The sequence below is a fragment of the Diceros bicornis genome, chromosome 3, assembly GCF_020826845.1.
Source record: "Diceros bicornis minor isolate mBicDic1 chromosome 3, mDicBic1.mat.cur, whole genome shotgun sequence".
Lineage (NCBI taxonomy): Eukaryota > Metazoa > Chordata > Mammalia > Perissodactyla > Rhinocerotidae > Diceros > Diceros bicornis.
In genome coordinates, this window is record NC_080742.1 from 35,145,640 (window position 1) to 35,169,248 (window position 23,609).

General features: G+C 35.8%; 1 protein-coding gene across 7 annotated transcripts in view; it reads left to right on the forward strand.

The window, feature by feature from the left end:
- Positions 1 to 23,609, forward strand: part of UMAD1 (UBAP1-MVB12-associated (UMA) domain containing 1) — a 245,805-nt gene that overhangs the window by 52,115 nt on the left and 170,081 nt on the right. The window lies entirely within an intron of this gene.

Genomic DNA, 23,609 nt, shown 5'->3' on the forward strand with positions numbered 1-23,609 from the left:
AATTGGACTGGGTCACATGCTCTGTGCAACCTACACCCAATGTTCATATTCAATATGTTATCACAAAATGCTTAATACATATTTTACATAATCATCTGGCTCTAAGTACTATCCATTATTTTGATACACATTTGAGTGTTTCCATTATAAGGCAATGAATTATAATTCAGGCTGAAACTGTTGAACACACGTAAAAAACAGAGAAGTGTATGTGATCTATAATCTATTATTCGAAGTCTTTGTTGCTCTATTTGCGTGGAGAAAAACATAGATGAAATCACTGTTCCCTAGAATAAGCTATGAAAGACACCATTCAAAGTTATCATGGAGTCTGGGTGTTGAAAAGAAAATAGATGATGCTCAATAGTGTTTGTGTGTGGTGGGTGATTTGGGAAGAGAAATAGTGATTAGTGAAAATATGTGAAATCCATGTTGAGTCAGAAGAAAATGGATAACCATTTTTTGAGAAGAAAAAAATCATCAACGATGTCTAAGAAATGAATTATTGTTACAGGGTTGAGGCAGGTCTAGAAGAGGTAGAGACAGGCCAACCCTGTTATCACACTAGTCTAGTTCACTGGTGGGAGTATGTATGATTGGAAGAGGGGGGACAAGTTCAGGAAATACCAGCAGAACATAGGAACTGCACTAGGTTTAGTGATTTTAATACAACTGAAAACTAGTAATATAGCAATGCTAACAATATATGTAATATATTTGGTCTTTTTAAGCACTTTGCAAATCTTCATTTAAATTATGCCTAAAAACATTAGGTATTTTTTAGAGTTACACAAAATGAGGTACACAAACCTTAAGTAATCCATCCAAAGACACACAATAGTAGGTAATAAAAATAACAATGATGATAACTAATATTAACTCATTTAATCCTCATAGCAGCTCTAAGAACTTAGTACTATTATCCTCAACTCACTATGGGGAAATTAATTGTGAGGAAAGGTGAATAGCTTGCCCAAGATTGCAAGGTTAATAAATGCCAGAACTGGGATTTTAAACTAACTTGTCTGAGTCTGTGCTCTTAACCAGTATATTCTACATCCTATTGGTTGTTTCTGTTATTTTTGGATAGACCATCTTGACTTAACTTAGATTTTAAAAATAATCCAGTTCGGTACAAACATTTGCAGTGGTGCCTGAGATCCTAACAGGGGCCCAAGGAGATGACGGTGACTCTTTGTGAATGCCAGGCTTATGTTTTTGTCCCCGTCTTATCTTTGAAGTCAAAACATTTTCCGTCAGTCCCTAGAAACAGTAGCATGACTGTGTCAGGGCACTTATTAATTAGTATGGAGGAGTTGTTTTGTCATTATAAATACATAACAATTGCACTAGCATTCTTTGGATAGTAAGATTCCTATTTGTGCACATATTTGGAATTGAGATAAACAGGCAAAAATCAGTTTCTGCAGCCCTTTGTGAATACTGGTCTGTAGCAAAAATTGTATCCATTGTGGTAGTAAGCTCATTGACCTGCCTACAATATTAATATGGAATGAATTTTATCATCAAATTATTGTAACTTAGAAGACTCAAGAAAATATCCTTATGGGTATAAAATTAAATTTGTAACTATGGCACTTTTTACTTGCCTTGAATGGCTTCCTTGGAAGCCAGAAGCCTTGTGTTCCGTTTCTAGCACCATCATCAATGTTGCCTTCAGTAAATCACTTAAACATGTTAAATGTATGTTCCATTTGGAAGTGGGAATGCCATATGCTCTCATATTGCCTCAGTACGATTTTGCAAAAGTGAAACTGATTTTAAAATAAGAATATTTAAAGTGATTCCATCACTTATTAAGTAGTATGCATTGTATACTTCATAAACCTAACAAGTAATAAAATAATAGATGTTAATTTGGAACTTAAAAAAAAAAGAAAGACTTCTTTAGTTTTGTATGATCCAGAATCCAGCTTAATCTTGCCTTAAAACGATTCTTAATGTTAACATCTAGTGCTTTTTAAAAATCAGCCAAGATATCTTTGGACATTTAAATTCCTTTTCTGTTCAGAAATGTCATTAACTTGAAATATAAAGATGCTTTCTAAGGAAACTGGTTTGCTTAGCCAGATCTTTTAATGTACTTATTTTGTGATGCGAGCTGTAAAACCCAAACATTGAGGCTGCTTTCCACAATGCCTTGTTGCCCAGACAGTGATGTCATGTTTTAAGCATGTTTAGTTTGCAAAGGTCCTGCTTTTGATCCTTTAGTTGTCACTTTTTTTATGCAGCGCCTCCTGAATTACAAAGGTACTGAAAGTAATTTGCTTCATTAAGGTCTGTTGCTGACACTGTTGTATTGCATTCGTCATTCTTCTCTTAGCCTCCTTCATTAAGACCTATTCACATTTGGATCGTGGTTCTACTGCAACATCCATGCCATTATCATCTAAATAGCAATTACATATTCAAAAACAACAGCTTCTCCTTAACTGTCTGTAACTTAACATTTTACATAGATTCAAGTGGGAATTAAGAATAAAACGAATCTATTCTCTGTGATTTACAACCCTCCCTCTCACCCTTGATTTACTAGTTAATGTTGAATAAGCTACTTGTAGACAAAAGAAGACAAAATTATTGATTGCTCAGCTTTAGTTTTGTAGAGGTATATATATTATGAATTGTTTCTGTATTAAACAGTCACCCAATGACAGTGACCCTGATTTAATCACCCATATATTTCTTAGACAGCATTTAACATTTTGGATATGATGGGACCAGGTTTAACACTCTATTAAGTAATTAATAGTATCTTTTACAAAAGCAGCAGTGCTTTACAACTTGACACATTTAAAGAAAACCTTTTAAAATGAGTCACTATATTTGTCCTTTGTAGGGTAGAGTTCAAAAATAGAAGCAAATCCTACTGATAAAATAATAATATACTTTTCTAACAATTTTGTTTCCGCTATCTTAAAATTATATTTTATAATCAGTACATACTAAGCTGATTTGGCTGAAATGAACAACTATAGTTACTGGAGACAAAGTGTATCAGCAGATACAGTGGGCATAAATATTAGGATTTTTCTTGCCAATAAATTAAAGGAAAGATAGTACAAGATACCAAATACACGTGTATATTGTGTATATACAATAGGCAGTTATATTGTATGGATCTCTTTTAAGAATTTCTTAACCAGCAAAATGTGTGTGTGTGTTTGTGTGTAGGAGAAGGAAAGGGGAAAGGTGGGGAAGACAGGGAAGGAGACAAAGAATCCTAACCATCAAAAGTGCTAATTAACTATTCAATACCAAGTCTTTTGGTGCCTTGCATAATAATTTCTTACATTCTTTACAAATTTCTTGTCTTAGTTAAGGAATTTTATTTCCTCTTTGTCTGAAATGAACTTTCATTTCTTTGTTTTTCTATCCATATTCTCAAATTTATCAGAGTTATATGTGTGGATAATTGTATAATGCACGAGGTTACTTCCAATGTAGATTTAAGTGAGATTCTAGATTAATTTTTGTAGATGTGAACAATAGAAACTTGTTCAATTGTGGATCCTTACAAACGGGAGTCAGGAAGACTCACCCTTTGTCATCTCACCATCTTTTGTGAAGATGAGTCCTGAGGATAAGCTGGAGATGTCAGATGTTGGCGTTCGTTTCAAGGAGTGCCAACTGAGGAGGGCAGAGTGCTGTAAAACAAAGCAGAAGAAACTCTGGAGAGAAGATGAACCACCGGGAGACTTGGAGTTGAAAGAAAACTCAGGCACTGAGCCCGCAAGGACAAAGCGAGGCTTTTGGGATGAGTAGGGTTTGTCAGAAATCATTTGTCCCAAACAAGGTTCTCTTTGATATATCCCTATATTTCATTTTGTAATGTTGTTTTGTGATCAGCTGGGGATGAGGTCATTAAAGAGACAGATCTTACCACATATTATTTTTAGCTATTGCTTATGCTATCTTAGTCTCTTTGGGCTGCTATAAAAAATACCATAAACTGGGTGGTCCATTTTGAGTAATTTTTGTATAAAGTGTTACAATTAGGTCAAGGTTCTTTTTTTTGCCTATAAATGTCCAATAACAGCGTTGCTTTTAATGATAAAACAAAACATTAAAAACACTCCAAATGTTCATCATCAGAACAGATATGTAAACTGTGATATAGTCATACAATGGAATGCCAAATAAAAATGAAAGAACTAAAGGTACATGTAGCAATATGGATGAATCCCGAGTGTGTGATGAGAACGAATGAGAAAAGGCAATTGCTGAAGAATATTGTGTATACATTGTGATTGTGATTCCATTTATATCTGGTTCTAAAACATATAAGCTAGTCTTGGTGGTCTAGTGGTTAAGATTCGACACTCTTATTACCTCGGCCTGAGTTCATTTCCTGGTCAGGGAGCCACACCACCCATCTTTCGGTTGTCATACTGTGGCAGCTCCATGTTGCTGTGATGCTGAAAGCTGTGCCACCAGTGTTTCAAATACCAGCAGGGTCACCCGTGGTGGACAGGTTTCAGCGGAGCTTCCAGACTAAGACAGACTAGGAAGAAGGACCTGGCCACCCACTTCTGAAAGAAATGGCCGTGAAAATACTATGAATGGCAGCAGAGCATTGTCTCATATAGTGCCATAATATGAGAGGATGGCACAAAAAGACCGGGCAAGATTCCACTCTGCTGTACACAGGGTCACTAAGAGTGGGAATCCACTCAACAGCACTAATGACCAAAAATGTATAAAACATAAAACCAAACTAGAGATATAAAAGAATATTGTCACACTGTTATAAAAGAGAATGAGAAATACAGAGTTTAGAGAGTGGAATTTACCTCTGAGGTGGGAATAAGGGAGAGTGAGATGGGGGGACTGCAAGGTTAACCATAAATTCTGCTTCTTAAATTGAGTAGCAGGTACACAAGAGTTCACTACATTGTCATTCTGAAAATATTTTCTTTTTAAAGATTGTGTTTTCTGTTTGTTGCTAGTATAAAAGCATCTAGTTGCTTTTTGTAGCAACCATCTTAAAGTTTTTTATTTGTAATAATTTATCTTTAGATTCTTTTGGATTTTCTAAGTAGATAATCATAACCACTGTGAATAATGAGTTTTGTTGTTTTCTTTTCAATCTTTATGGCTTTGATTTCATTTTTTTCCATCTTGTTGCATTATCTAGGATGTCTAGTATGTCGTTAAAAATAAAAATAGAAATGTCAAAGCAAGCATTTTTTTTTTTTTGTGAGGGAGATTGGCCCTGAGCTAACATGTATTGCCAATTCGCCTCTTTTTGCTTGAGGAAGATTGTCCCCCAGCTAACATCTGTGCCAGTCTTCCTCTATTTTGTGTATGGGATGCCACCACAGCATGGCTTGATGAGCGATGTGTAGGTCCACGTCCGGGATTCGAACCCACAAACCCCGGGCCGCCGAAGTGGAGCATGCGAACTTAACCACTATGCCACCTGGACCGGCCCCTTTTATCCATTTTTGATTGTGAAGAGAATGCTTATAATGTTTGCAATGTTTAACTAGTAAATACAGTATATACTGTTTACTGGTTTACTCCTAATTTATGTTTTTTTAATATAAACGGGCAATAAATGCCTTTTTTAGATCTCTTGATCACGTAATTTTTTGCCTTTAATCTATTAGTGTGGTGAATGAATAGCTTCCTTAATGTTTAAATGACCTTACATTCCTGAAGTAAATTGAAAGTGTATTTTATATTTGATGCTTTAAAAATAAATTATTGGATTAATTTAGCTTATATTTAGCTTGAGATTTTTGCATATATTTTTATGAGTGAGATTTGTAATTTCCTATTCTTGTGCTATCTGAAAAGTTTCGTTCAGGATTATATTAGACTCATTAAATGGAGTGGGAAGTATTCCTTATTTTTAAACATTTAGAAAAATTTGTATAAGATTTGCTTTTAATAGAATTCATTTGTGAAATTATCTGGGCCTGGTCTTTAGTGGGTAGCTTTTTATCTACTGAATGAATTTATTAATAATTCTTGACTAGTTTATTGAGTCAGTATGGTTAAGCTATAGTTTCATAAGAGATTGCTAACTTTTTAAAAATTTCAAAATTTATCACCATAATATCTTTTTCATAATATGTTCTTTCCTTTTAATCTCTGGGATTTTTGTTATGTTCCATTTTGTCCCCAATATTATTTGCTTATTCTTTTGCTATTTTTTTGCTTAGCCTTTTCAAAGATCAACTTGAGGATTTATTGTTCCTCTCTGTTGCATTTTTATTTATTTCATTGTTTTTTGCTTCTACTTTAATTTTTTCATTTTCTTTGGGATTTATTTTGTTAGTCGCAGTCTAACTTCTTAGGTTGGTTGCTTACTTTTAGTTCATCAATTTTTAGCTTTTTTGTGTGTGTGTGTGTGAGGAGATCAGCCCTGTACTAACATCTGCCAGTCCTCCTCTCTTTTTTTTTTCTTTTTTTTTTTAGCTGAGGAAGACTGGCCCTGAGCTAACATCCATGCCCATCTTCCTCCACTTTATATGGGACGCCGCCACAGCATGGCTTGCCAAGCAGTGCGTCGGTGCGCGCCCGGGGTCCGAACCGGTGAGCCCCGGGCCGCCGCAGCGGAGTGCACACACTTAACCGCTTGCGCCACTGGGCTGGCCCCTCAATTTTTAGCTTTTTAATATTCTAATATATTCATTAAAAATATTCTGTACTTCCCTTTAAATGCTAATCAGCAGCTTCCAATTTTTCATTTATATTATTTCCATTAGTTTGTAGTTTTGCATATTTTCACTTTCTATACTTTTTTGCTGAGTTATTTAAAAATATTTTAAGATTTCCACATATATGTTTTGTTTCGGTTATCTTTTTTGGTGAAGATTTTTAATTTAATGCACTATGGCCAGAGAATGAGCCCAAATGATAATCTTTAAATATGTCGAGACTTGATTCACAGCCTAGTACGTGACATTTATAGAATATATTTTGGGGAGAAGGAATAATTTTTAAGTTTTTTGAGGATAAATTCTATGTTGGTGGATTATTATATTCGATTTACCTTCTTAGGACTTTTAAGTATGGACGGCTTGGTAGAAAAATCTGTTGTTACAAAAGCCATGTTTTCAACAGCTTAAGGTTTGTAAGCCCTTGGCTAGAGCCCGTTTGTTGTCTTGTATACTTCCATCTCAAGATTGGAATTATTATTAGTTTTTAAAACAAGGACAGTGTAATTCTGTATTGTTTTGTCTCAATTTCATAACCTTCTGTTGACATGTATGTGACAGATCTCATATACTATTGTTTTTGTAGGAAAACTGTTGTTTTATTGTTAGGAATTCTATTAATTTTGACGTGTTTGATTTTTCTTTCTTTCATGCACTTGATTATTACCTTCTTGTATTTATTTAATTGGTTTTTAGATGACTCCATTGCTGGTTGTTCACCATGTAGCTGAACACAGTTTTCCCTAGAATTAGTGGTGAAGGCATGTTGTATGTAACATAAAGGACAAAAGGTAGTAGGTCAAAAAAACATAAAATGGATCTAAAATCTTTCATGTTAGGACAAAATAAGAGGAGACTTAAACTGAGTTAAATTGGAAACATTAACATTTACTAGTTTTTTTGGATATTAATAGTTGGTAAAAAAAGGAGAATAATGTTTAAGTTAAATTTGGGAAATGCTTGGCTTAGAATGGTTAAAGACGTTTTGCAAGAACTTTTTAGTCTTTGGTATATTACATCGTCTTGAAAATATCTACCTTTGGTTTATAGTATTCACCATTTTGTAAATTGGCTTAAAACTCCCTTTTTCATGGAGGATCTTGCAAAACTGAATATTCTACTGAACCCACATTTATTAAAATACTGCTTAGAATAACTTGCAGAAGGTTATCAATTGTTAAAAATTTCAGAAAATCCTGGAAATACAAATTTTGAGAACTTTGAAAGAGTTTTACATCATTAAAATTAATGAATATGTATTAATTAGTAAAAATGCCTACTATTTCCCAGTGCTTTAAAGATTTCAGAGCACAATGACATATCTGATTTTCTTCTGTCTTTTAAACAGCCCTGTACTGTTGTGGGCTGGCTACTTGAAGTCCTTCTGGAATCATTAAAGTCTCAAGTTAAACATGTCTGTTCTGTAAATGCTGCTAGAAATGCCATTCAGGAATTCTTAACTTTATTGCTGAAATTCTTTCCATCTTCATTGTTCATTCACTGAAGTAATACATTAGATGGAGCTTTTTGTTGTTAAAGAAAGAACAGTAATCTAATTAAATTAAAAAGGAGAGATTTTTACCTGTTTATGTTAGCATTTTCAGGTTTTCCTATGCTGTTTACAGCTTTGTGGATGGTCAACAGTAGCTATTTTAGTTTGATTGGTAGAGTTCTGATTGTCAGATTTCATCGTTAATGAAAATACAATATTGTCTGTATCACGATGGAAAAATTGCATTTATTGTATATCTTATTTGAAAAATGTTTTGTTTCACTGAGTAAAAACATATATTTTAAAATTTTGATTGACTTTTATTATTTAATTGTATATACACCAATCCAAAGAAATTTAAACTTAAATTTAAAAAGATAATGATACAAATATATCTTTGAAAAAAGAAGTGAAAGTACAGGTTTCCCCTGCTATCCGAAAGTTCGCTTTACGCCACTTTGCTTTTACGAAAGACCTACAGTAGTACCTGGTTTTGCTAACTGAAAGAAACACGAAGAGGATTTTTGCTTTTATGAAAAAAGGCGAAAAGCGAGAATAGTTTTCAGCGTTTGTTTTGCAGTGAGCCGATATAGAGGCAGCACACAGCCGGAGCGGGGCGAGTGGCGCCGTCAAGCTCCTTCCCTGGAACTACACTTAGCGTCTCAGCATCAAGCCGCCATAGCTTTGAACTGTGCCCCTGAGCATCTGTGCTTTATCTCGATTTATTTTGGTAGGTTATCTTTTGGGTCTGGGAATTCTCAAAAATTTTTCCATGTAAATTAATGGTAATTGCCTCTTCGCTTTACGACATTTTGGCTTCGGGAAGATTTCATAGGAACGATGTACTTTCGGATAGCGGGATGGAACCTGTATAGGATTGGTCCTTGACAAAGATTGGGAAAATCAAAATTTATTTTTCTTTAATTTCCTCCAAACACCTTTGCTTCCTTTTCAGTGCCTCATATCCTTGACTCTGGAAAAGAGGGCTCCCATTTTTTCTCAAAGAAAAGCATACAAGGGAAGTCTTAACTGACCTCCAATTGAGTGAGTTTGCAGATTGACTGATATTCTCCAACTTTTCTATAATGCGCTGAATATTGGCAGCATATAGGCCATTCTCTGGTGAGCAGATATGCTTCTGCTCCTGCCACAGAGTGGTGTCCTGTCCAAGTGTTACACTCTTTGCTCCTAAACATGTGTGCTTGTTACCTTAATTGCACGATATAATTTACAAAATGTATGAGTATTAAGAAGGAGTAATTATTTCTATGAAACTTAGTTAAATGCTTTGGAAATAATCTATACAATTTAATTGCTAAAATAAAAAAAAAGTTGTCAATTTAGCTGTGGCTAAGATAACTTAGAATCTAGGAATCTGCATCAGACCGATTTGCAATTGTCTTTAAGTTCTCATCTGCGTAAAAACAATTGGAGATTGTGTACGATGAATTATCTGTTGGGCTTACTAAGAAAGGCTCAGAATCCAGTCAGGTGGCTCTACAACAAATAAAGGCCTTGGCCCTGAAACTTGCTTGGGTGGAAATGTTAAAGCAAAGGATGGGTTGAAAGTTGGGGAGATGTTAGATGTGGGAGTATTGAGCACTTGTAGGGAGAAACTGTCTTCTGATCAGCCTGTTCAAAAATTTACAAATGATTTGTGTTTTTAACGATAATGACAATTTTATTGCAGGTCAGTTATACCACATAGTTGAAACAGTTCTGCAAAATGATGACAGAAAAGCAGAGCATGTGGCAATAGAGTAAAAAAATTCAGAGGGAATTGCAGTAGCCTTAGCATTGCAACTAGAACTAACTACAGCTTTCTGTTATAGGCGAATTCACAAATCCTAGAATTTTAGAAAAATATGCATCATACATTTCTTAGTTTTTTACCAAATGGAGTCTAAATTATATATGGAATTTTTTCTCTATTAATATGTACCTTTAGCTTAGAAACGTTTGAAACTAAACTTACCTGAAACAACCGTGCTTCCTGTACATTGTTTCTTCACATCCCTGTCCTGAGGACCTTAGAGAAAGTAAGCTAAAAGCCATAGTTTTGCCATTGAATGTAATGTCTTTGCTCTGACCTTTAAGTCAGAAGATTTTGGAATGTTTAAAGAGGAGATATGAAAAAAAGGGTTTTGAGTTATAATTTGGGAGAAAAATATGTCAGAACTAGCAGTCTCATAAAATCGATATCAAATGTAAAAAATAGTATAGTGATAGCACAGAGCAAAATTTCTATTTAAACATTTACTTAATTTTGGTGAAAACAAGGCTTAAGAATATCCTGAATTACCAGGAGATACTGAAGAACATAGTTTGTTGTTGTTCTGTATGTGTTTTTAATTATCTCAGACAAATTGAAGACTTTTGCCGATTAGTAAGAGACTAATGTACGGTAAACTAATAGCCACAGTTTTTTTTTTTTTTTAAATGAAATTACAGATGATGCAGAAACCATACAGGTTGTGACAGAAAAGGATGAATCTAAATAGTATGAAGAGGAAGAGAGAAGAGCAATCTAGAGCCAAAAATTACTCATGTCCTAGTTACAGATGCCCTAGAGATAGTTTTGTATTGTATTGACTAACAGCCTGAATCAGTAATATAATATGGGAAAGAACAAGGCCAGGAAATGCCAGTTATTTCTTCTAAATAACTTCAAATTATTCACTTTATTAAATGGATATAATTTATTTGTTTTGAATTAAAATATAATGTTTAAGGTATGCATTTTTTTAAATGATTTCCTGTTTAACTGGATTTTTATTAAATGATGAACTGGTTCCAATTTTGTCAGAACTTGGACCCATCTAGAACTGTGGTCTAGATGGGAGAGTGAGTTTGAAATTTTGACCTCAAGATTTTATTTAAATCTCACTGCTGCTGGGTATGCTGAGGTTTATAGCTGGCCATAAATAATTGTCAGATTAACATATTCTGTCACATGAAAGTCTGTTTAGGAAAGTTGCCTATTAATTAAACTTGATGTTTAGTGGTTATTTTAGAATATTAAGCGGAGTAACTGAAAGTACTGTAGATTCTATTTATCATAGTTGTGTAGCTTTTAGACTTTAGGGAAATCCAGTTTTTAGAATTGACACAGTGATTCATTATTTAAGTAGCGTGTTGAATAACCTGTTGTAACTATTTATTAACTTCATATTTTTGTATAATAAATTATAAATTTTAGATCAGATAAAGTGAAACTGGCATCATTGATTTGGGAAGGAGGAATATTGCAGAACTTGAGTGATTTTTCCGAATAATGTATTGACTATAACTTGAATGTGTATTTTTATCCCAAGGTATTTCCAAATATATTGATGTGAATTTCTTCTAATACACTTTATTTTGATCATAGAACTATTTTAATATTTTAATTCTCTTATAATATCATACTCGATGCTAGGCGTGTGGTGAGGGCATAGGTGGTCTGTTCTTATTTACCACTGTATTCCCAATACTTATGTGGAATGAATGAGTTATTAAGAAACCAGAGAGTGAAAGGCATAATTTAAATTTTAAATGATACTTTCAAAATTATAGTTATTTTGGGGAAAAGTTATTTTGAAGAAAAAACTAAATACATCCAACAAATCAAAATAGATGCCTAAAATATTAAAACTCTTTGGAAATACTTGTTTTACTCTTTGTTATTATTTACATGCAAAAATATCCTCTTGGAACTTCTTGTCCAATTAGCTTTTGTGGATCTGATGATGCTAGGATTTTATTTCTTTGTTTTAAAAGTTCATGTGATTTACTTCATCTCTTTATGTAGATGTTATTCTTTACACAAGGCATTTATTAAATATGAACAATAACAGGCAGTAACAAGACCTGCCTGAGATAGGCAGAAACCTGTGGTTTCTTTCTTTCTTTCTGACTCTCAGAAGCAGTACCAGCATAAGCTTTATTTAACTTATAGATTAATTTTAAAAGAAACCTCTTTAAATTATGACTCAGTAGGTCTAAGATGAGGCCGGGGAAATCTATGTGTTTTTTTTTTAAAGCCTCTGGGGTGATTTTGATTATCAGTCAAGTTTAGAAACCAACGATTAAGATTAATTTCCTTAGAATTTGCTGGTAGGTTTAATTCCAAGCAGGGAGAAAATAGAAATTTTAAAAAAAATATTAAAAAGTGTCTTTGGAGATGACATAACTTTTATTTTATTTAAAAAATGTTTTATAACAACAGTTTATCCTGTGTTTTGTTAACAAGATTCAGTGATGGCTTAGAGAGCTAAAAGCACCTTTGGGATGGATGCAGAAGATCCAAAAGATAAAGTGATGAAATATGATTAGCAAGCTGTAGGGGAGGGTCACAAATGTGTGATTTTGAAGTCTCTTCTGTTTAAAACCAATTTTCAGAGTCTTGAATTCGATCCAGTATATAGTATGCTACAAATGGAAAGATTCAACTGGAGCAATATAATTAGGGTAAGCCATTGCATCTGCACTTGTATCGCAGCAACTGAATTTGAAGCCAGCTGCAAAATGGTGACTCATCTCTCTGGCAAGCCCACATGAGAGTGGAGTACAATAAGCCAGCTTCAGCCTCATGAGCACATGTTTCTTCAACTTGCCTCTGAGCAGGTGATGGTGGTGATGCAATCTGATTATACTTTTGAATATATTCTAACCACAGTCAACAGTTGAGTCTCGAAAAGGATTTCACAAAAGACTTCAAACCAAGTGTATATTTTTTCAGATAGTTGTGACTATAGAAGGCCATGGAGACTAGTATTTTTTTCACCTTAGTGACTATAGTAATTTATAGTATCTATAATCTTAAATTTGGGAGGTTTAATTAATTTTTACATGTGAAATAAAGAGAAAAATAATGTGGAAAGAAAAAAGTACTTGAACTTGGAGCTCTTATGCAGAATTGTTCATGACTACTTATACTGATCAATTACAGCAATTAAACTGTCCAGACTGTTTAATTCTGTACAAACAGGAGATGGTGAATCGGTGGGCTGGGAAGAGTTTCAGTGGTACGCTAACCTTTCAGTATTCAGAGATGCGCCTCCCTCGCTATAGAACCTGTCCTGATGAGGTGATATTTAACAATGTCTTGAACATTAAAGGTGTTTAGTAAATACTCAGTTTGACTTGGACTTGAGCCTTTGTTTTTTATCTTTGAAGAGAATAATAGTTTCTCCTTCCAGTGTACTGCAGAGGGACCTGATGAGGATGAATAAAGCCATCTGTTTGAGAATGTATGTCATCTTTACAAAAAAGTGCAACAGGACCTAAAGTATAGTCACAAGTATTATTTCAAATGAGTAGTTCAGAAGTAGAATGCTTAGAAATTGCTTGTTAATCTTAAATTTAAATATAAAAAAATATGATACAGCTTGCAATAAAGGACATGAACTCCACCAAACCATTAAAATAGAACTTGAAAATTGTACACCCGTGAGAATAAAGAGGGAAAGAGCGTGTAAAAAATCCTTACCTGGTGGTACTCAAATTTAGTGTACATCAGAATTGCGTTGAATGCTTGTCAGAAGTCCATGTGCCTGGGCCTCATCCCCATCGATTCTGATTCTGTAGGTTTGGAGTGGGTCCCAGGCACCTGTGATTTTAATCATCTTCCTCCCTAACCCGCTCATCTAATGATTTTGATGTACACCAGAAGTTGAGAAACACGGACCCAGACTACTGTAGTATTATAGTATAGACTGGAAAGTGTAAGTATACTACTGTATTATAGACTACTAAGCTTCCTAATTTGCAAACAAAAGAAAAATTTTGATTGTTATCAGGAGAAATAAACTTTTCTCATGGTAATTATAAAAAGGCTTTTTGGAAAAACGTGATCATTGTGTTCAATTGTGCTTTTGTAGAAGAAGCCAATATATTTTTTTCATATGTTTTTATTTAAACTTTTAGTATGAATAAAGGACATTTTACTGAAGAACTAAAAGCCTTCAGTGAAGTGAATTGAGCACAGGTATGCTGCCTTTTAGTAATCTGAATTTACAGGAAAGTAGCATTTAGGCTACCTGGAGGAATGAGGGGTTAGCATGTGTTGTGGGTTGACTTATGTCCCCAAAAGGATGTTTAAGACCTAACCTCTGGTACCTGTGAATGTAACCTTGTTTGGGAATAGAGTCTTTGTAGTGTAATCATGTTAAGATGAGGTCATACTCATTAGAGCGAGCCTTCATTCAGTGACTGGTGTCCTTATAGGAAGAGGAAAATTTGGACACAGAGACATGCACACAGAGGAAATGGCCATGTGATGATGGAGGCAGAGAGAGGAGTGATGCAGCTACAAGCCAGAGAACACTAAGGATTGCTGGCAACCACCAGAAGCGAGGAAGAGGCAAGGAAGGGTCCTCTCCTAGGGACTTCAGAGAGCACATGGCCCTGCTGACACCTGATTTCAGACTTCCAGCCTCCAGAATTGTGAGAGAATAAATTTCTAATATTTTACTCCACTAAGTTTGTGGTACTTGTTATGGCAGCCCTAGGAAACTAGCATGTAAATGTCTCTTATTTGGATTTTTGATGAAAACTAGATAGAAGAAAAACTTTAATGTTTATCTTCTCACATATTCTATTTGTGTATAGAGGTTCACGTGGTTTGGACCTGCCATTGTAGGCAAGTTGGAATTCTGTTTGCGTTGTCAAGGTGCCGGTCTAGTGCTGTTAACGAATGAAAACCTCTCTACCTTTGTGTGAGTATGAGCCATAGAGATTCCTGCCATTAGAACCCAGTTTTTCCTTAAAAGAGGCTCATGTATTTGAATAAGGAATATATGGTGATGTCAGAGTTTTGTCCTAAAGAATATGGAAGAGACTTTGTCATCAGCAGAAACTGGTCACCTCCCCTGATCTCCCACTGGAATGAAAACTCCCTTCCATCTCAAGGAAGATCTCTGCAGTCAGTGAATCAACTAGTGCTGCCTCCTCCTCTTCTCTCTGATCTTTTGTGACTGCCCATGAGGATTTTGGCTACCTGTCCTCTCAGTGATTTTATTGAGCTCCCCATCCAACCTTATTCTCCTCCATGGACCCAGTTTCCAACCCTTGAGACCGTCATTCTATTGTAAAATGTCATTAATGTCATTGTTGCTTTTTTTTTTTGCTGAGGAAGATTCACCCTAAGCTAACATCCACTGCCAATCTTCCTCTTTTTGTGTGTGAGCTGCTGCCCACAGCATGGCCACTGACAGACCAGTGGTGTAGGTCTGCGCCTGGGAACTGAACCATGTCCGCTGAAGCAGAGCACACTGAACTTAACCACTAGGCCACCAGGGCTGGCCCTGAGTTGCTTTTTTGAGCAATAATTTGGCCTTAACTCTAGGTATCCCTATGGCCAGCTTTACCTCTACCTGGGAAGAGTACCTCTACCTGGGAAAATCCTGGCTCTGGTACTTCTCTGGTGGGGGACGATAGGCAAGTCATTTAATCTGAGTATCAATTTCTTCATTTATAAAATTGGGATAATAAAACCTATCTTAGAGGTTGATGCATGGATTAAATGAGTAGCCATGTCTGGCATATAGGAAGCACTTGCAAAATGATATCTCTGGCTGCTATAACAATAGTATCAAGATTCCATCCATTGCCTTTTCACTGTGTTCATTTATGTTCCATTCATGTATTCATTCGTTTACTCATTCATTCGTTTATTCAACAGTATTTATAGTGGGCCTACCATACGCCAGTCACTTTGCTTGGCATTGGGAATAAGTGATAAATATGTATAGATACAGTCTGTGCCCTCATGGAACTGACAGTCCAGTTGGAGAAACAGACATTAATTATATGATCGCCTAAATAAGTGTAAAACTACAGATAAGTGCTGTGAGAGCAGATGATCAAGTGTAGAAGTTGAGGGAAGTCTTTCCCAAGTAACATTTGAGCTGAGAGTGGAAACACGTTTAAGAGTTAACTGAATGGAGAGGGGAGGGAGGTGAGAGGGTTCCAGACTGAGGGAACAGCAAATCATAATGGCCCTTTGATGGGAGGGCATATAGCGCTTTTGGTGAGTTGCAAAAAGGCCCTTAGGCAGATGTGCAGAGAGCCAGGTACAAGTGTGGAACTTGATGAGGCTGGGGAGTTAGGCAGCCCCAGATCATGCTAGACTTTGTGGGCCCTGGTAATGTCTTTATCTTAAGAAGAGTGGAAGCCATTGATGAGCATGAAGTTGTGGGAGGGTGTGACGTTAACAAAATGGGTTTGAAAAGATGCTCTTCCATTGTCTTCCTTTAATTGAGAAGATTTAGCCCTCTCAGGTGGATGCTGCTCATTCTTTCACACACTTGGGACTTGGCTTCTGTGATTCGGGTTGTCATTCTTCCGCGGGCACCCTGCCTCTTCAGTCTATTTCTCTTTTACCTCGTTAATAAAGATGCCAACCTTCCAAGCTTCATACTACCTGCCATCCTCTACTCACTCTGGATTGTGCCCCAGACTTCCCAGGGCCCTTTGACTTGGCTTTTCCCCTTTCCAGCTCCTGTAGTCAGCCTGGCTAAATCTACCATCCATGATGGTGCCCTGCCTAATGCCCTAACCTCAATCCCTTGTTCCCGCAAGACTTTGCCGATGACTTTTACCTTTTCTACTCTAGCAGTTCTCTGCTGTGGCCTTGCTTGTGCTTATATAATCACTTAGAATGGTGCCTCCTCTGAAGTCTTAAATCTTAAACCCAGAAATCCTATTCTCTGATGTCAACTTGTCCCTCTTTTGTGCCACTATTTGTGCTTGTTCATCTAACTAATTGACAGCTGTTATTTGCTCAATCTCTCAGCACTTCCTGACTTCTTTTCTTATGCAGTCTGGAGCCTGTGGTCAGTACTTGCAGTGTTGTGAGATCAGGTCTCTCAATTATTTTGGTCCCTGCCAGTTTTCAACTCTGGATAAACCCAACCTTTCCCTTTATCTGCCCCTGCTTCCAGCTACTAAGCATTCCTGGAGAAAATCATAACTGCGCTTACGGGCACTATAATGCATTGTTGCCTGCTAGTTATCTGAGCTGTCAGCTCTCTTCTTCAGTCCTTTCTTATCAGCTCTGCCTTAACAGAGTGGGTATCAACCTTGACGGCACATTGGAATCACCTGGGGGTGTTCTAAACAATACCAAAGCCTTAGTTTCACCCCTAGAGATTCTGATGTAATTGGCCTGGAGTACACTTTGCAGGGACTTTTAGACCCTCTCCAGTGATTCTAATGTACACCAAAGATTGAGAACCACTGTGCTAATGTGCCTACAGAGGCTGACGGACACGTTCACTTCTTGAGCTTTCTGCTAGCTCTCACTTTAAGCAGATCATCGTGTCTCATCCAGCTTCTCTTCCTTATTCTACCTTTACACCTATTTACTTTTAATTACATCCATACTTTCCTAGTTCATTCCTTTTTGAGATAAAAAATATTGCCTACATCCTCATGTTTGACTCCTTCAAAAGTGCACTGGGTGTCAGTCTCTGTCTCATCTTCCACTCCTGATCTGAACCAGGTGCTCTGAATGGTTAGGCTTAAAAAGTAGGCATGTACTGATCAGCATGCATTGTCTCTTTTTTTTTTTTTTGTGAGGAAGATCAGCCCTGAGCTAACATGCATGCCAATCCTCTTTTTTTTTTTTTTTTTGCTGAGGAAGACTGGCCCTGAGCTAACATCTATTGCCAATCCTCCTCCTTTTTTTCCCTTTTTCTCCCCAAAGCCCCAGTAGATAGTAGTATGTCATAGTTGCACATCCTTCTAGTTGCTGTATGTGGGATGCCGCGTCAGCATGGCAGGACAAGGGGTGCGTCGGTGCGCTCCTGGGATCCGAGCCTGGGCTGCCAGTAGTGGAGCGCACGCACTTAACCACTAAGCCACGGGGCTGGCCCCACATTGTCTGTTGAAAACAAAACTTTGGGGGAAAAAAATAATCAAACCCGAGTTTAAGCAATATTAAGCAGAATATTGAAAGATGATGATTTTCAAAGCAAATAATATTTGATGAAATATAGTGAGAAGTGATATCTGAAAGATGGTTGGGACTGGACACGGGGAGCAGTGGGAGTGGGAGGGGGTGCTCTGCATAGTATACTAAAATTGTTGAACTTTGATTTTCAAATATTTTGAAAGTGTTTGAGTGGAAGGAGTAAAATGATCAAATATATGTTTTAAGGACAGGTCTATGGTTCAGTAGTATGGAGTTCTCCACCAGGGGCATGGTCTGTAGAGGAAACAGGGTCGAGACATGAAGGACAGTTGGGAGCCATTTGCGATGATCTAGGCAAGAAATGAAGTCCTGGCCTAGCGTAGTAGCAGTGACGATGAAAGGAGAAAAAACAGCTTCTACAGATGTTTTTAGAGGTGGAATCAAGAGGATTGGGTCATTTTACATTTTATGTCAAAGACTTATAGGTATTTAATATGCTCATAGTAATTAAATAACCCAAAAGACTCTTTGCTAAATTGCCTATTTATTTATAAGCTACCTGTCTTATTCCATTCAGGTGCTATAACAAAATTACCATAAACTGGGTGGCTTATAGCACTGCCCTCAATAAAAGAGGCTTTTCAGAAAAAAGTTTTTTTTAAAGAATATAAATCTCTTCTCCAGAACGTAAAGTTAGACCAAGTTTGAAATATGCTGTTTGATTAGTGATTCAGAATGTTTTCTTTTATGGTCTATTAAAATGTATGAAAGAAGCCTTAAGTATAAAAATATGATCAGGAGAAGTATAGTGGAAGGGTTCGGGCTGTGGACACACACTGGGTTTGAAGCTTAGCTCCTGCCCTAACTGATCTGTGACCTTGGCAAGTTGTTAACATTGCTAAGCTTCATTTTCCTTATCTGTAAAATGGAGAAAGTAAGAGGATCCTCCTCATAGGACTGTGAGGAATATCTGAGATAAATACTAGCTATTATTATTTTGAGTTAGTCAATTTTAGACAAACATTCTTATAGCTTCTGCTTGGATTATTTGCTCTAACCATTGAGATTCACTAAAATATTCTTGTTGTTTAGTAAGCAAATGCAGTGAGTAATTCACGTCCCTTTTAAGGAAATATTTATTGGCTGAGCACTAGTGAACTAATATGTTTGACTCTTGGTAAATATAGAAAAGTTGATTCTCCCATGAAGTTCTAGTTGAGTATTTTTTCCCTGAAAATTGCTTCTTGTTCCTAACTGCTATAATCAATAAAATCTGTGAAGAGAAAGAAGTAGGCACAATAGTAAAGTGAAAATAGAAATTATCATTTTTTTCAAATCTTCTGTTTTCCAGACCTTCTAGTTCCAACTTTTCCATGAATTCATCTGGGCAGTAGTTTCCCTTTTTTTGATTACCTAGTCATCCTAGTTATCTTTTGCTCTGTAACAAACTACCCTAAACTTAGTGGCATAAAACAACAATTTGTTATTGTCTCTCATAGTTGTGTGGGTTGAGTGGGCCTAGCCGGCCAGTTCTTGGTTGAGCTCTTTCCCGTGGTTGTAATCAGGTGTTGGCTAGGGTTGCTGTCATTACAGAGCTTGACTGGGCTTGATGTCCAGAGTGGCTTACTCACATGATGGCCAGCTGAATGTGGCTCAAGCTAAGGCTGTGGGAAAAGTGCCCCTATGTAGCCTCTCCATATTGCTTGGGTTTCTCATAAAATGGTGGCTGGGTTCTAGAAGTCAGTGTTCAGAGAGGAAGGAAGTAGAAGCTGCCAGGCCAGTTAAGAGCTACGCCCAGAACCGTGTAGCATCACTTCAACCATGTTCCCTTGGTCAAAGTAGCCTCAGGGTGTTCCCAGATTCAAGGCTATAGAGAAGTAAATTCCAGCTCTTAATGAGGAAATGTTGCTAAAGAGCGTGTGTGATGTGAGATGTTGTGGCCAACTTTGAAAAATAAAATTTGTCACAATCAGTGAGTATAGGAAAGGTGGGAAGAAGGTGATTACAGAAGCTACCAATATTCTCATCGAATATAAAAAAACTAATATACTTTTTATTTTGGAATAATTTTAGATTATTTACTTTAGATTAGATTAGAATATACTAAATTTATTTTGGAATGAATTTAGAAAAGTAGCAAAGATATTATAGAGTATTTTTTAATATCCTTCATCCATATCTTACATAGCCATGGTAAATTTGTCAGAATTAAGAAATTAACATTAGTACAATTCTATTAACTAAACTACAGACTTTATCTGGATTTTCCCAGTTTTTCCGCTAACATCCTTTTTGTATTCCTGGATCGAATCCAGGATACTTCATTGTACCTAGCCATGTTCTATTTTAACATGTTAACCGATTTTTCTCTCATACTGATTTTTCTCCTTTCACAATCCATTAGGAAATGGTTTACTTACAATATGCATCTGTATAAATAGTAAAATTTTAAAAATATGGTCTAAATCAATTGGAGAATCAGTGATCTCTAAAATATATGTTAGCCTTTTTAGGATGCTGTAAAACATTTTCTAATGAGTTGCTATTAGTCTTCTAACATGGGAAAAATAATAAAATTTCTAATAGAAATATATAACATCATAACCATTTTGGGTGTTTTTAAAAATCCCCTGTTAAACTTTAAACCTTAATCTTTGTTATATTTGTGACAGAAAAAAATTAAAAATGACTTAAATCAGTGTGAATAAGACTTTAACATTGCAGTTTAAATTTATAGACTTCAACATAACCACCATTTTTTGGTGATCCAACATTCAGTCTGATTTTCCACCTCATTGAAAACATTCTCCAGCTGCTGCCGAGTGATTTCATAAATTGCATTCATGATCCTGGCTTGAAGTTCCTTTAAAAAATGTGGTCTGGATGAATACACAGCAGTTTTAACACAGTCCCATAAAATATAGTTCAGTGGGATAGGTCAAGTTTAAAGTTGCACAAGGATTTCATAAACACCCTGAGTAGATGGGCACTAAAATTTTGAATGTGTTATATGGAAAAACCTTATAAAGGATGGCGGTGTTCCAAACGTAGATTAAGTTGGTCATCTATGAAACAATTTCTACTACTGATGGTTCTTAATAGTACCACCTGCTAGTTCTTTCATAGTAAATTGTGTGAAATAACACATTCTGTAAACTGATGAACTACTTATTTATTTAGTAAATCCATCAATGAAAGAAACCTCTGTCATAAGGAATGGAGTTATTTATTAGACCCCAAAGGTCTTAAGCCAGAAATGTCAGGCATTTTTGTGGACAAAGAGTGTTGCAATCAGGCATTGTTTTTTAAAACAGCAGCAAGTGGCACACTATACCCGGTTGGTATGTTTGTCCTTTATCTGGCAGGAAACTCCAGAATCTCTGGTTAGTCAGCCAAATGCCAAGTTAAACCTCAGAAAGACATCAGTGATCTTGGTGCGTAGTTCTGCAGATAGCGCTAGGCTATAAGTGTGCACTGAAGGCTGACATTTTGGGTGCTTCACTGATGCATTTCCTTTGTCGATTTTATTCGTTGGTTTAGTGGGAATATCTTTCACCCAGCCATGACAGTTGTTTTCCTAGAAAACAAAGCAAACCAACATAAACTTCATATTCTTAAATTAGAATTGTAGTCCCCTTGTTAGAACAGACACTGCTCATGTTTTGAAATTAATATGACCACGTGAAATGGATGGTACACAGAAAACATAGCAGTATGTGGTAATTATGCCTACACAGGCTGGTAGGTTGTCAGACATGGTGCAGAATTAATCCCAGGGCAGTTTTTACTACTAGCTAGTCATGTCAATGGAAGTTAGATATTCTGCTAAAATACCTTATTCATTTTCAACTCTGTCACTGAACCTTTCTTTAAATGTTTATAAAAACATGTATGTTGTTTATACTCATGTATTTTATATACTTAACGTATTCCATTTGTATTAGTGGCTTCTAACTATCTTGAATCCAGATGCCACACACCAAGACAGATTTCCCACTTATTGATAAAATTATAGATTTCTATCATATATAATATGAATATCTCTCTTTTGAGAAGAAGGTATGAGTGTAATTTCTGGTTCTTCTAGATAATTCTGAACTTTTAATTTCCTTGCGTTTTCAAATGATTATAATTGCCTTTTTCATCTTTTTTGTTATAGTTAAGAATTAGCAGTGTGTGCTTTAATTCCAAAGTATAGGGTTCTTCTTCCCCACCTTTTAAGAAAACTTTTAATCCACATTATTATTATCAAAGTTATTACAAAGTTATTATAGAACTCTAGGCCTAAATTAGAGCATTCCTTTTGAGATATTGTCCCTAGTTCTGTTATCCTGGGGAGACTCTGTTGTTAGCGCATGGAGTGTGAGAGCTGAGTCTACTGTAGTGTGATTTGGGGAATGCTAGGTCAAATTAAACCATTAGATATACCCTGGTGTGGGTGTGAATCTTCTCTCAGTTCCCAGAAATTCTCTGGTTCCTGTACCTTGTGGTTGTAGCTAACTTTTATTTATTATTGTTAAGATTTTTTATTTTAACTAAGGCCTTTAGATTTGAACCCTTAAGTTCATGAATATAGGAAGCTTATGCTTTTGAAATTATCTTCTCTATTTAATTAAGCTATATTTTGGTGCTTTTACTTTCCAGAGTTAAATCTCTCTCCTTATTTATCTTTCACCTAAGTAAATTCAAAAGATTTATTATTCTCTATTATATGGAAAAGTATATAAATGTTACTGTACATTTGAATTTTCATCATAAATACTCAAGATCGTGAGGAATATGGTTAAAATGAAGCCCTTCAACACACCATGCTGAAACCAAATGCCTAGCCTAAAAGGCTTTTATCATCTTTTTCATTCTCCCTTCTCCCCCTTCAACTGAAGTAGTTACCTATCATTTCCATCAATTTGTGTTACCACCTTATGATATATCTTTTGGTTTTGAAGCAAAATGATATGTCAGCTATATTTTTTCATTCAGAAAGCAATGTTTTTAATCCCAAATGCATCAGCTAAAAATGTTTTTCAGCCTCTCACAATGCTCAGGAAATATCTAAGACCTATGACTCTGATACCAAAAAGCATTTTCATTCAATTTGAATTGTATTATATAGTAAATTTAAGATTATAAAATGTTTTACTTATACTCCTAAAAATGTGCTTAATGAATATATTGTGAACAGGGTGGTGTTATTTTAGTAGTTTCTATCATGGGACACTTGGGTTTCATAAAACCAATGGTGTAAAAACATTTCCAGGAACACATCAAATAAATTACTGTTTAATAGGCAATGATTTGCCCGTGAAGAGTGATTATGCCTTAAATGAATATTGTTGCAAGGTCAAAGAGAAAAGTTGACATTGGGTAATTGACAGCATAACACTCTTGAGGGCACAGATATTATAGCTAGAAATGACCCATCATGGTATCCGACTGGAAGGAAAGATAGTATAATTTAAAGGTAGTTTTTTAAGGTACAGTGTGTGTGTGTGTGTGTGTGTGTGTATGCTGATGTCTTATGCAAACTTTCAAT